We start from the raw sequence: 11997 nt of genomic DNA on the forward strand, positions 1-11997 counted from the left end.
GAGTTTTGTGGTTAAGTGCTCACATTCAGAAGCCAGACTCCTTCAGTCTGAATCCTGGCTTCAGCACTGAGTATACAGTCTAGAGGTCACAGTGTTAAAACTTTTAAGTCATTTAAAACTTTTAAGCATGGCCCATAGCACATAGAAACATTCCAAAAACCTGACTTATTTTGCATTCTCATGCTTTGTAAGAAAACCATCTACAATTGAACAATTGCAATGTGTTCAAAACTTTATAGTATCACTTAATCCTTTCAAGGAGACTGGGAGGTAGGCAATATTCTCTTTATTTTACAGATGAAAACACTGAGACATTTTCAAGTTCCTTATACTATTTCCTGTGGCTCACAAGGGTCAAGCCAAGTATCAGACACACATTTGCTTGGTTCCAAAGCTCAGATTCACAACAGCTATGGGGACAGCTTCCTGTACACACCCTTGGCTTGGGGAGTTTGCCCAGGGCTTCTGGAGAGGGACTGATATGTGGGGACTGAAAGGGGATGTGAAGTGATATCAGGACCCTGACATCTTATTTTTTCCCTTAACTCGCATTGGGATGCTGAGGTTGCTCTCTTGTTGATCTTTGAACTTCATGGACAAAGCCAGTTTCCTCGATCGAATGTCACAACCTTGCATTTTGAGCAAGAAAAGGGGTCTGGGAGACCCATGAATTCATGATACCAACCACTACTGGAGCTAATCAGATCTTAATTGGATTAAAATTTTAAATTTACATGGAAATGACTTCAGCCCATTTTAGACAACATGCAAGGGGACTTAATAAGTCTGTTACCTATTTAGAGATTTCTAATCTAGTCAAGCTAGGACCACAATGCTAGAAAAACAGTTCTAAGCCACCTAATTTCCTGTCCTTTAAAAATACAATCTCCGTAATGCCAATGTATGTCCCAGAAGCCCTCATTATTTTAGATTTCCTTGTGGGGAGAAAGGCAATAATTGCACAAACATTCCAGGATAAACTGTGGCAAGGACATCGAATATTTTAGATATTTTCTGCTAACACTGGCCAAGAAAATGAAATTCTACTCCCTGTTTACACCCACCAAAAATAAGCACTTTAAAGGTAAATGGCTAATATCCATACCTTTTGTGATTAGTTAGAGTAGCCACGTTCATTTGATATTCCATCTATAAATAATATGCAACGCACCATGTGACAGTAATATGAAATTAGAGGTGAAAAACTTGTGACTCCTAAGGGGAAGAACAAAGGAGGTTGCAACTCAATTTATTTAAATATATTTTTTAAAAGCAGTTGTTATTTGGGTAAATTTGCAGCAGTCAATAAAACGTTTCTGTAGGGCTCTTTCATCCCCGGGTGGCCTTTAATTTCATTTGCATATTGGAAATTCAGCATTTTCTCTTGCTGTAATCAAACTTGTCAAAAAAAAAAAAGACTCAGAAAACAAAACAAGTCTGCTTTCTGTAAAAAGGTTGTTTTAGACACCAGTAAAGTATCGCAAAATATAGAAGAATATTGTAAGTACATCCTTACGCGTGTCTGTCCCCCTTGTTTCTTGGAGATCTCCCCAAGGCCCAGGGCCTCAGCCTAGAAGGCTGTGAGCTCAGAGGCAGACGTGGTAAGAAGAAGCATGATAGGCCAGGAAGTGAGAACATCTGGGCTCTGCATCCACCTTGCTACTCACTAGCCACTGATCTCGGACATTTTGCAAATATTTTCTCATGTCTCACTTTTCACACCTTTGAAATGAGGTTGTTGATTTCTAGCCTCCCACATACCACTCTCTTTGATGTCTTTCTTTTCTCATGCTCTTTCCTCTGAAAGTCTACCTTTCTACCCATCTTCAAGGCACAGGGCCTTTCTCTTGGTAGGGTCCAGATCAGAAATCACCTGGATGGTTCTCGTGGAGTTCATCATTCTACTTATACTGACACTTCCTTATGTGCATTTCTGTCTGGTTTTAGGACCATTTGTGAAAATCTCCAAGAGCGAGAAGGATTAAATTTTTCTTTCAGCAGCAAGTGAAGGCTGTTTTTCTTCTTATGGGAAGCAAATGGTTTGAAGCAAATAGTTGATTGGCTATTTTGAGAGCACTTCTAAAAAGGTCACGATTCTGTATTTAAGAATAATGAATGCTTGACAAATTCCTGTTTAAAGGGCCATGGTGTGAAATTCTTTGTTCTTTTCCATTAGTTTCTATACACAACCTGGGAAATCTTTGTCCTGTATTTCCCTAATAAAACAAAAATTATTTGTGATTTGACACTACAATGGACTCTCACTGTGTCCCGGGAGGCAGCATACCCTCCCCTACCCCACTGTTGCAATAGTCACCCAGTTGTCCTTACAGAGACCAGGCTGTGGGCTTTAGGAAAACACACAGACCCAGGGATGCATCATTGTCCACACCACTGGGGACTGTTGGCTCCACAGAACATGGCTGTGTATTTTTTGTCATTGTATTTAATGAGCAGGACAATGAGAATGAAGCCCCTTGAATGATTTTTTTTTTTTTTTTTGGTCTCTTTGGGATCAAAAGATTAAGAATACACTCTATTCTAAAAAGAAAATAAGATTTTGTGCCAACTGAAACAAAGAAACATTGAATCAAAATTATTTCTCTTTTATACTACCCTTAAAGTTCTCAAAAGCAGGAATTTGTCTTCTTCGCCTGTGTATCACAACCCTTAATCATATGTGGCACACAATATGTGTACAATAAATGCTGGTGGAATTGGTAAAGTTAGGCAGGGTGGTAGCTTGGGAGGAACACTTGATCAGTGATCTCAGGTAACATTTCCTCGCTGGAGTTTTATTATCTGGGCATAAACGTGGAGATTGGAATAGATGATTTTTCAGATCTTTTGGAGTTCTAAAGTTCTCGTTTTCTTTCTTTCTTTTTTTTTTAATTTCACAGAGGCTGGAAGACTGGGCAATTCCTAAAAATAAGAGAAGTGAAAAATGTTAGGCATTCAGTCCTGTCTGACTCTTTGTGACCCCCTGGAATGTAGCCCTCCAGGCTTCTCTGTCCATGGGATTCTTCAGGCAAGAACACTGGAGTGGGTTGCCATTTCCATCTCCAAGGAATCTTCCCAACCCAGGAAGCAAACCTGGCTCTCCTGCATGGCAGGCAGATTCTTACTGTCTGAATCACCAAACCGATGGCTAAAAACACCTGGCTTGCCTTTAGTGGAGGTTTCTGCCAGACTCTGACATCACGATTGCCCTGAGGAAGGTGTTTTCTAGAATGTTTCTTTATTCCAGCCTCATTGGACCATCTTTGCCTCATACTTGCTGAAGGGGAAGAGAAAAAGATTCTCGTAAGGTCAGAAGCAAAGGAATGGAAATTGAAATTCAAATTAGTGGATCTCTTCTAGAAGCTTGGTCTCAGAAGATGCAAAGATCCAGATAACATAATCAGACTGTATAATTCAGGTTATCATCCTCTGCAGTCCTCCTGCCTCTCACCTCTCCAAAGATTACACTGCTGGTTTCTGGGATGCAGTCACCTCACTAGGATAAATGTTGAGTTCACTGGTCCAGGCTGCAGGGATGTTTCTCTTTGGCTCAGGAAATTTTCCTCTGGGTGCTACTACAAAGGAAACTTCTAAACCATTACATCACACCCTCCACTGCAGCCCAGACCATTGGGCTGAGCTTCCTGGAGAAAGGTAAGATACAGATCATTGACTAGGAACGTGGGTCCCTCCAGGGACATATGGAGCCCTTCATCCTCTGAATGTGCTCTTGGATAGATGGTACAGGATCGTCCCCAGAAAGGTGAGAAACTAATTAGATGCTGAGCCTTTGGGCACGACTTGATACTATTTGCTCCTCTTGGATTCTATTCAAAGTGCAATATTTGGTCCAGAAGGCAGAAGCCTCAAATTAATGAATCACTGCCTTCCCCAGAAGGTGTGGATGGGTTAAATAACCTCTCAATCTTGCTTCCAATTTTTACTGCAGACCAGCTCTAACTTTGCTAACCTATAGATTGTGTGTATTATAACACTTTTTAAGAAGTAAGAATGTCCAGATAATATGATTTGACACATGTAGTTAAATGTTTGCAGACGTCCCATTTTCTAATGACTTCAGAGGTCACGGAGATAAAGTGTGCGTGTAAAGCATCCAGGCAAAGGAAACAGAGTGTAAGGAAAGAGTAGGGCAAACCGCAGAGTGTACACCTGCCTGACAGACACTATCCTGGCCAATAACACGTGTGCAGGCCATGTTTTCACCAATGTTCAGTCCTGGGTTTGAGGCTATAGTTGACTATTACTTATAGCCCACGTTTGTTAACTCAGTACCTGTATATTGAAGGACTGTATGCCAAGTGTTCGTGTAGACACCAAATAAGGGGTAATAAAGGATATAGATCTGCCCCAAGGAGAGGCAATGAGGTTTCAAGAAACCACAAACACTAATCGACTACTTCCTAACAGTTTGGTAGCAGATCCACCTTTGAGTTAGGGACACAGACACATCTTTGTTTATCATTTGGCTGGGGAGAAATTGAAGATAAAGAATTCACGTATAAAACCTGAGTAACAAGGCAAATTCTGGCTAGCATGGAACATGGCCCTAACTTCTCCCAACATAAACTTTCAAGATACAGCCGGTTTGGGGAAAAAAAAAATCTCTTTCAATAATGAATAATCCAAAAGGAATTGCTAGAGGATTTGGAAGTTACAGCAAAATATTTTGCCCAAATAATAAAAAGTGAACAGATAAGCTTAAAGCAACCATCTCTGAAACAAACAAAAAATTAGTATAAGACCTCAGGGTGATAGGAGGAGTTGCAACACTGCCTAGATAAACAGAATAAAAATGATGGGGAAAACAATCAGAGCAAGGAAACTGAAACTCGGAAATAAGTAAATAAATTCAATGACATAAAACATTTAAGCCGTTGGCTAATTTAAACAAGAAAACAAGGGGGAAATTATAAATACACAAAACAAGAAATGATCAAAAGTAGCAATAAACACATAGAAGAAATGAAAAATAATTACTCCTAATTCGTAGTTTTGGATTAATATATTCACACTATTATGTATAAAATAGGTAAACAACAAATACATACTGTATAGCATGAGGAACTCTACCTAATATCTTATAATAACCTATAATGGAAAAGAATCTGAAAAAGAATAGACATGTCCGTGTACCTGAATCACTACGCTATGCGCTTGAAACTCACACAATATATACTTCAGTAGCTAAAAACTGCTAGGAAAAATAAAGAAATTGAAAGAAATTACTCAGGTCAATTTTATACAAAGACACTCGAGAACGTAAGTAACATGGAAAGTGTACTAGAATGCTAGAATGGAAAATATGCTAGAAATATTAAACAGACTGGTCATCATTTTTCCTCTCCCATATGCCAAAGGCATAAAATCCAGCTTCGGAAATTCTAGTAAAAATTTAAACAACAGAGTTTAACGTGTTTAAACCATTCCAGAGTGTGGGTAGGTTTGAGGGGGTGGCAAGGAAAAAGGCTTCCAAACACTGAGGATAATCTTTTTATGATACTTTACATCAAAACCTGATGAAGATTGTTCAGAAAATGAAACTAGAGATGAATCCCATGCACAAATATAGATGCAAAAGTCCTAAATGAGTTAAGAATATAAGCCACGCCAACAGAATGAAGTTTATTTTAGGAAGAGAAAAATGGTTCTTGGAAAATATATCTCACTATCTTTATGAAATAAAGAAGAATGGGCTTCTCCATAGATACTGAAAAAAAAAAAGCCACTTTACATTCTAGATTTACTTTTTGAAAAGGAAAGAAAGTAAGAGTTCATAAAATAAAAATAAGTGTAATTTCTTTAATGCAATGAAATATATCTCAGCTACAAAGATAATGCTTAATAAGGAAACACTGGGAACATTAACAGACAGCATAAGAGTCACAAATAAGAATGTCTGCATCACCACTGCTTTTCAACATTATCCAGAAGTATTAGCAAAAACCATCATACAAGAGGCATACAACTTAGAAAGGAATTTGTAAAGTTATTGTTAATTGCGTATAATGTAACTAAGACCTATTGCAAGCAAGAGAATTCAGTGAGATGAACAGGAACAAAATCAACAGATTCCTTTATGTAAAAACAATTTTTAAAATCCCAATAGACTCATTTATCATTACTAGGGCTTCTTTGGTGGCTCAAACAGTAAATGATCTGCCTTTCAATTCAGGAGTCCCAGATTCGATCCCTGGGCCAGGAAGATCCCCTGGAGAAAGGAAATGGCTACCCACTCCAGTATTCTTGTCTGGATAATTCCATGGACAGAGGAGCCTGGAGGGGGCTACAGTCCATGGGATCTCAAAGGATCAGACATAACTGAGTGACTAACATTTTCATGTTCAAACTCATTTAGAGTTGATTTAAAAAAATACAAGTGCCTAGTAATAAAGTTAATAAAAATTACATGAATGTTAGTATGTGAATGTCTATAAGATATCCTACTGAGGATATACGGCAACTTACACAAAGTGATAGACACACCAATGTGTTTGGACAGAAGGCCTCAACAATGTAAGACTGTCAACTATTTTTCAGCCCAATTTATGTATTTCACATAGCTTCATTTGTTAAAACATTAAAGTCTTGTTTTTGGAAGCAGAGAAGCTGAATTCAAATGGAAAAATAAAGAAAGGAAGAAAATTGGCAAAAAAATTTACAAAAAGGAAAAAGACTAGCATTACCAGATATTAAAATATATTTCCAAGTGGCAATAATTAAATTTTTAGTTCAGCTACATGAATAAATGGCCAGTCAAAGGACAAAATTGGAAATCTAGAAGTAGACCAAAAGATTTATATGACTTTAATATATGATAAATTTCCATTTCAAATCAGTGGGGAAAAGATGGATTATTCAATAAATTTTGTTGGAAAGCTGGGTCACTATCTGGAAAAAAATTTAAGTTGTATTTGGGCTTCCCTGATAGCTCAGTTGGTAAAGAATCCACCTGCAGTGCAGGAGACGTCAGTTCGATTCCTTGATCAGGAAGATCCGCTGGAGAAGGGATCAGATCAGATCAGTCGTTCAGTCGTGTCCGACTCTTTGTGACCCCATGAATCGCAGCATGCCAGGCCTCCCTGTCCAGCACCAACTCCAGGAGTTCACTCAGACTCACGTCCATCGAGTCAGTGATGCCATCCAGCCATCTCACCCTCTGTCGTCCCCTTCTCCTCCTGCCCCCAATCACTCCCAGCATCAGAGTCTTTTCCAATGAGTCAACTCTTCACATGAGGTGGCCAAAGTACTGGAGTTTCAGCTTTAGCATCATTCCTTCCAAAGAAATCCCAGGGCTGATCTCCTTCAGAATGGACTTGGATCTCCTTGCAGTACAAGGGACTCTCAAGAGTCTTCTCCAACACCACAGTTCAAAAGCATCAATTCTTCGGCACTCAGCCTTCTTCACAGTCCAGCTCTCACATCCATACATGACCACAGGAAAAACCATAGCTTTGACTAGACGAACCTTTGTTGGCAAAGTAATGTCTCTGCTTTTGAATATGCTATCTAGGTTGGTCATAACTTTCCTTCCAAGGAGTAAGCGTCTTTTAATTTCATGGCTGCAGTCACCATCTGTAGTGATTTTGGAGCCCAGAAAAATAAAGTCTGACACTGTTTTCACTGTTTCCCCATCTATTTCCCATAAGGCTACCCATTCCAGTATTTCTGGGCTTCCCTTGTGGCTCAGCTGGTAAAGAATCCACCTGCAATGTGGGAGACCAGGGTTCGATCCCTGGGTTGGGAAGATCTCCTAGAGAAGGGAAAGGCTACCCACTCCAGTACTGTGGCTTTGAGAATTCTATGGACTGTATGGTCCATAGGGTCACAAAGAGTCAGACATGACTGAGTAACCTTCACATACTTTAAGTATTTTACCAGGACAAATTGAAAATAGATATGAGACTTAAGGATAAAATACAAAACTGTGGAAGTTCTAAAAGAAACCAAAGAAAAAGTAATTTTATAATCTCAGAGTGCAAAAGGCCTTTATAACCATGTCACAAATCTCCGGACTAAAAGGAAAGATTGATATTTTGTTACAGTAAATTAGGAAAAAGTTTATTTATGACAAAAACATCACATGCAATCAAAAGTTTTATGATTAAACTTTGAAAAACCACTTTCAAATCTTATCAGAGACAGAAGGCCAATCTCCTAATATATGAATAATTAATATAAATCAATAACAAATATACCCAACATTTCAAAAAATAATGGATGCTTTGGGGCAAAGTGCAAGTTGGAGGTACATCTATGAAGGCCATTTGAACAGTATTGAGCAGACTTTTATGCTAGAGAATGACATTCCTGAAAACTTAATCTAAATATATATTTGTGCATGAGAAAAATAGTGAACTACACATGATAATTCATTGATGATTGTTTTTGAATAGTGAATAAGTAGTAACATCTTACAAGTCTATCAGTAGGAAACTGGTTAAACAAATTATAGGGTGTCCATACAATGGAATACCACATAACCATCTCTTCTTATAGGCTGATGTGGAGAAATCTCTAAAATTGGTTAAGTGAGAAAAGTGAAGTGAAAGAGGATAGTATATAACTTTTGCTACCATTTATGCCATAAGGCTAACACACATAAAGGCATGCAAGTGTATTTTTGTGTATGTAAAATCTCCAGAAATGTTTACAAGAAACTGATAATAATTGCTTATGCAAATGCAAACTAAATAGCTGAGGGACAAAAGTGGTGAGAATTTTGCCTATGTGCTCTTTTTTTTTATCTTTTAAATGTTAAACCATGTTAAATGTAGTGTTTTATAAAAATAAAATTCAAAATATTAATTGAAACAAAGTTAAACATAAAAAAAAGGAATTTTCAATAAAGCCAAATTTATTCAATGTTCAGATTATTGCAAAGGGTCTTACTTTTATAATATGGCAGTGATAGGTGATAGATATGTTTTTTGTTTAAAGTCTTTAATTTTTAAACTAAACAGATGACAAAGAGATGTATTGATATCTGTGTCTGGGGCAGCTATGTATAATCTTGATATTTTAAAAGAATAAAATAAATTTAAAAGATTGAATAATATATACAAAATATAGGAAAATGTGATAAGGAACATCAGTGACTTCTTATATCTTCATAAATAGTATCAAAAAGTATCAACATATTCTTAGATGATGGAGATGGGGACATCCAATTATTGAAAAAAAAAGCATAAAATAGGAGGAAAACGCAAATATCTCAGAAGAACTAAGGAAACAGCTGTTGCTGAATAGTCAAGAAATGTAAAATACTGCAAGTTAATTATGTGCTTTTTATGGCAATTTGAAATGGACCCAGTGATCTGATTCCACAGTTTTAAAAGCACTGACACATTTTATCCCAGCTCTGCAGAGATGGGCTTTTAGAATTTGCCTGGTACTGCAGTGAAACCAGCTTGAAACTCACTCGCACGTTCCAATTTATAGCTTGTGAGCCACTTCTATTGGCATGATTTTGATGTTTCCTTCTCATTGTAGAGGTTATTCAAGGCAAGTATTTGTTTCATTTTTACGGATCAGGAGCTGAAATTTGCTTAAGTGACTTGCTGAAGGGCTGGGAACTGTAGAGCTAGAACTCAAAAACATCCTGGTTCCTCGATGAGTCGTCATTGTTCTGAATCAGGCTGTCTCATTTACACATTTTGATTCATGGAGACTGCAGGGAAGTCTGCCCTGCAGAAGCAGGCCGCCAGCTTCTGAGGAGCACATCCAGTCATTCTTATATTAAACTCTAGGAGATTTCTCAAACACAATCTTCCTCTAACTGTGTCTTCTATGTGAGCAGTCATTTCTTTTGTGTGCAAGTGTGAGTGTGTATGTGTAATGATGTTATCTATATGCCATCAGGGCACCTGCGCATTTGCATATTGGGAAAGAACTGAATAAAACATGAGTTCTTTTATTCCAAGGGGATGCAAGAGTCTCAAAGGATATTTACAAATGTACTCAAGTCCCTCAGAATCAATCAATCCCTCAATCAACAAATGTTTTTTGATGCCCTGGTATGTGCCTAGCACTAGGATAAAAGCTGTCAGGGGAACAATGAGGCATGGAAAGAAGAGTTCCCACATCCCTCAGCAACCTTGGAAAGCTCCAGTTTAGATAAGAGACAATCATTAAGATTTACAGTGGTCTCCAACCAGTATCTGCAGAAAACACATTCCCTGGGTTCCCTTCAAGGGGCTTCAGTTGGAAAGAAAAGAGGAGTAAGAAAAGCTGCTGAAGTTCAGTTATCTACACCCTAGGGACCATTCGTTGGAAGGTTATTTGAGGAGGAGAGTTAGACTTTGTATATGATGAAATACAGAACATTGCCAGCCTTGAGAGCTAGTCATGTAGGTGGGCTTTATCGTGAACAATCCTTAGTACAGTCATCCTGCTTCCACTCCTGCCTTTGTATACTTTATTCTCTGATCAGTTGACAGAGCATTTTTAAAAAATGAATCAGACTGTGATGCTCTTTGTTTATAATCTTAAAATGACTCATTCTTAGAATACAGTTCCAACTCTTCACTGTGGCCAGCAAGACTTTGGTTGGGGCCCTGACTCCCTCTCCTATCCACCACCACCTTTCTTTTCACTCACAATGCCCCAGACACATTTCTGACATTCTTCCTAGCCCAAATTCTTCCCTAGCTATGGGCTTATGGACTTGCTGCACCTTCTCCCGAGTGTTTGACTCCAGACCTTTGCACCGATGGCTCCTTGTCATCATTCAGATTTCAACTCAAATATTAAAACACCAAGAGATACCCTCTCTACCCAACCAATCCAAAGGAGCGGCCCTGCCTCTTGCCCTTCTCCCTACATTTCAACAATGTGTTCTTTTCATATGGTAATTATCATTGTATACACTTTTTCCCTTGTTCATTGTCTCCTGCAACTAGAATGCAAAATTTTTATGCAAGCAGTGACCCTATCTGCCTTGTTTATTGCTGTTTGTGCAGTTCTGAGGACAGCATGTAGTAAATGTTTAACAAATGTTTACTGAATCAATGAGTGAAACACTTCAGAAATTGAGTGCTGTTTTCCCCGAAGATGGCGGGAGGACGGGGAGACCACTTTCTCCCCCACAAACTCATCAAAAGAACATTTAAACGCTGAGTAAAATCCACAAAACAACTTCTGAATGCTGGCAGAGGACATCAGGCACCCAGAAAAGCAGCCCATTGTCTTCGATAGGAGTCATCCGCCTGAGAAGGTGCGCCGGTTGCACACCCAGAAAACCGAGTGGCAGGGACAGGAGAGGCGATAAGTCGCAGTGACCGCGCTCGCCAAACACCTCATCACCCGAGCTGCTCGGAGCTGAGAAGGGCACAAAACGCAGGCCCAACGGAGTCTGCGTCTCTGAGGACTACCCGAGTGCCTGAACCTGAGCGGCTTAGACCTGGGCGGTGCATGCAGCCCAAGGCCGGCCTCGCATGGTTCCCAGCAGAACAACCTAGAGCCTGAGATGTGTGGGCAGGGAGGGTGCCCGAGCCGTGAGCGGGGTCAGGACCAGTGTGGCTGAGACACTACGAGCACACGCCAGTGTTATTTGTTTGCAACGTCCCTCCCGCCCCACCTTGCGACTGAACAAGTGAGCCTAAAAAAGTGTCCACCACCGCTCCCTTGTGTCAGGGCGGAAATCAGACACTGAGGAGACCAGCAAACAGAAGCTAAAACCGAGGGAACCGCCTTGGAAGTGACAGGTGCAATAGATTAAAACCCTGTAGTTAGTACCGACTACATAGGAGGGGCCTATAGATCTTGAGAAATATAAGCCAGACCAAGAAACTATCCGAAAATGAACTGACAGCACATTGCCCACAACAACACCAGAGAAAGGCCTAGATATATTTTTACTATTTTTACGATCATTTTTTTCTTTTTTCTTTTTTTTTCTTTTCTTTTTTTCTTCTTTTTTTAACTTTCTTTTAATTTTTAAGTCCTCTATTACTCCTTTAATTTTCATTTTATAACCTA

Source organism: Bos taurus, chromosome 16, assembly GCF_002263795.3.
Source record: "Bos taurus isolate L1 Dominette 01449 registration number 42190680 breed Hereford chromosome 16, ARS-UCD2.0, whole genome shotgun sequence".
In the NCBI taxonomy this organism is placed as follows: domain Eukaryota; kingdom Metazoa; phylum Chordata; class Mammalia; order Artiodactyla; family Bovidae; genus Bos; species Bos taurus.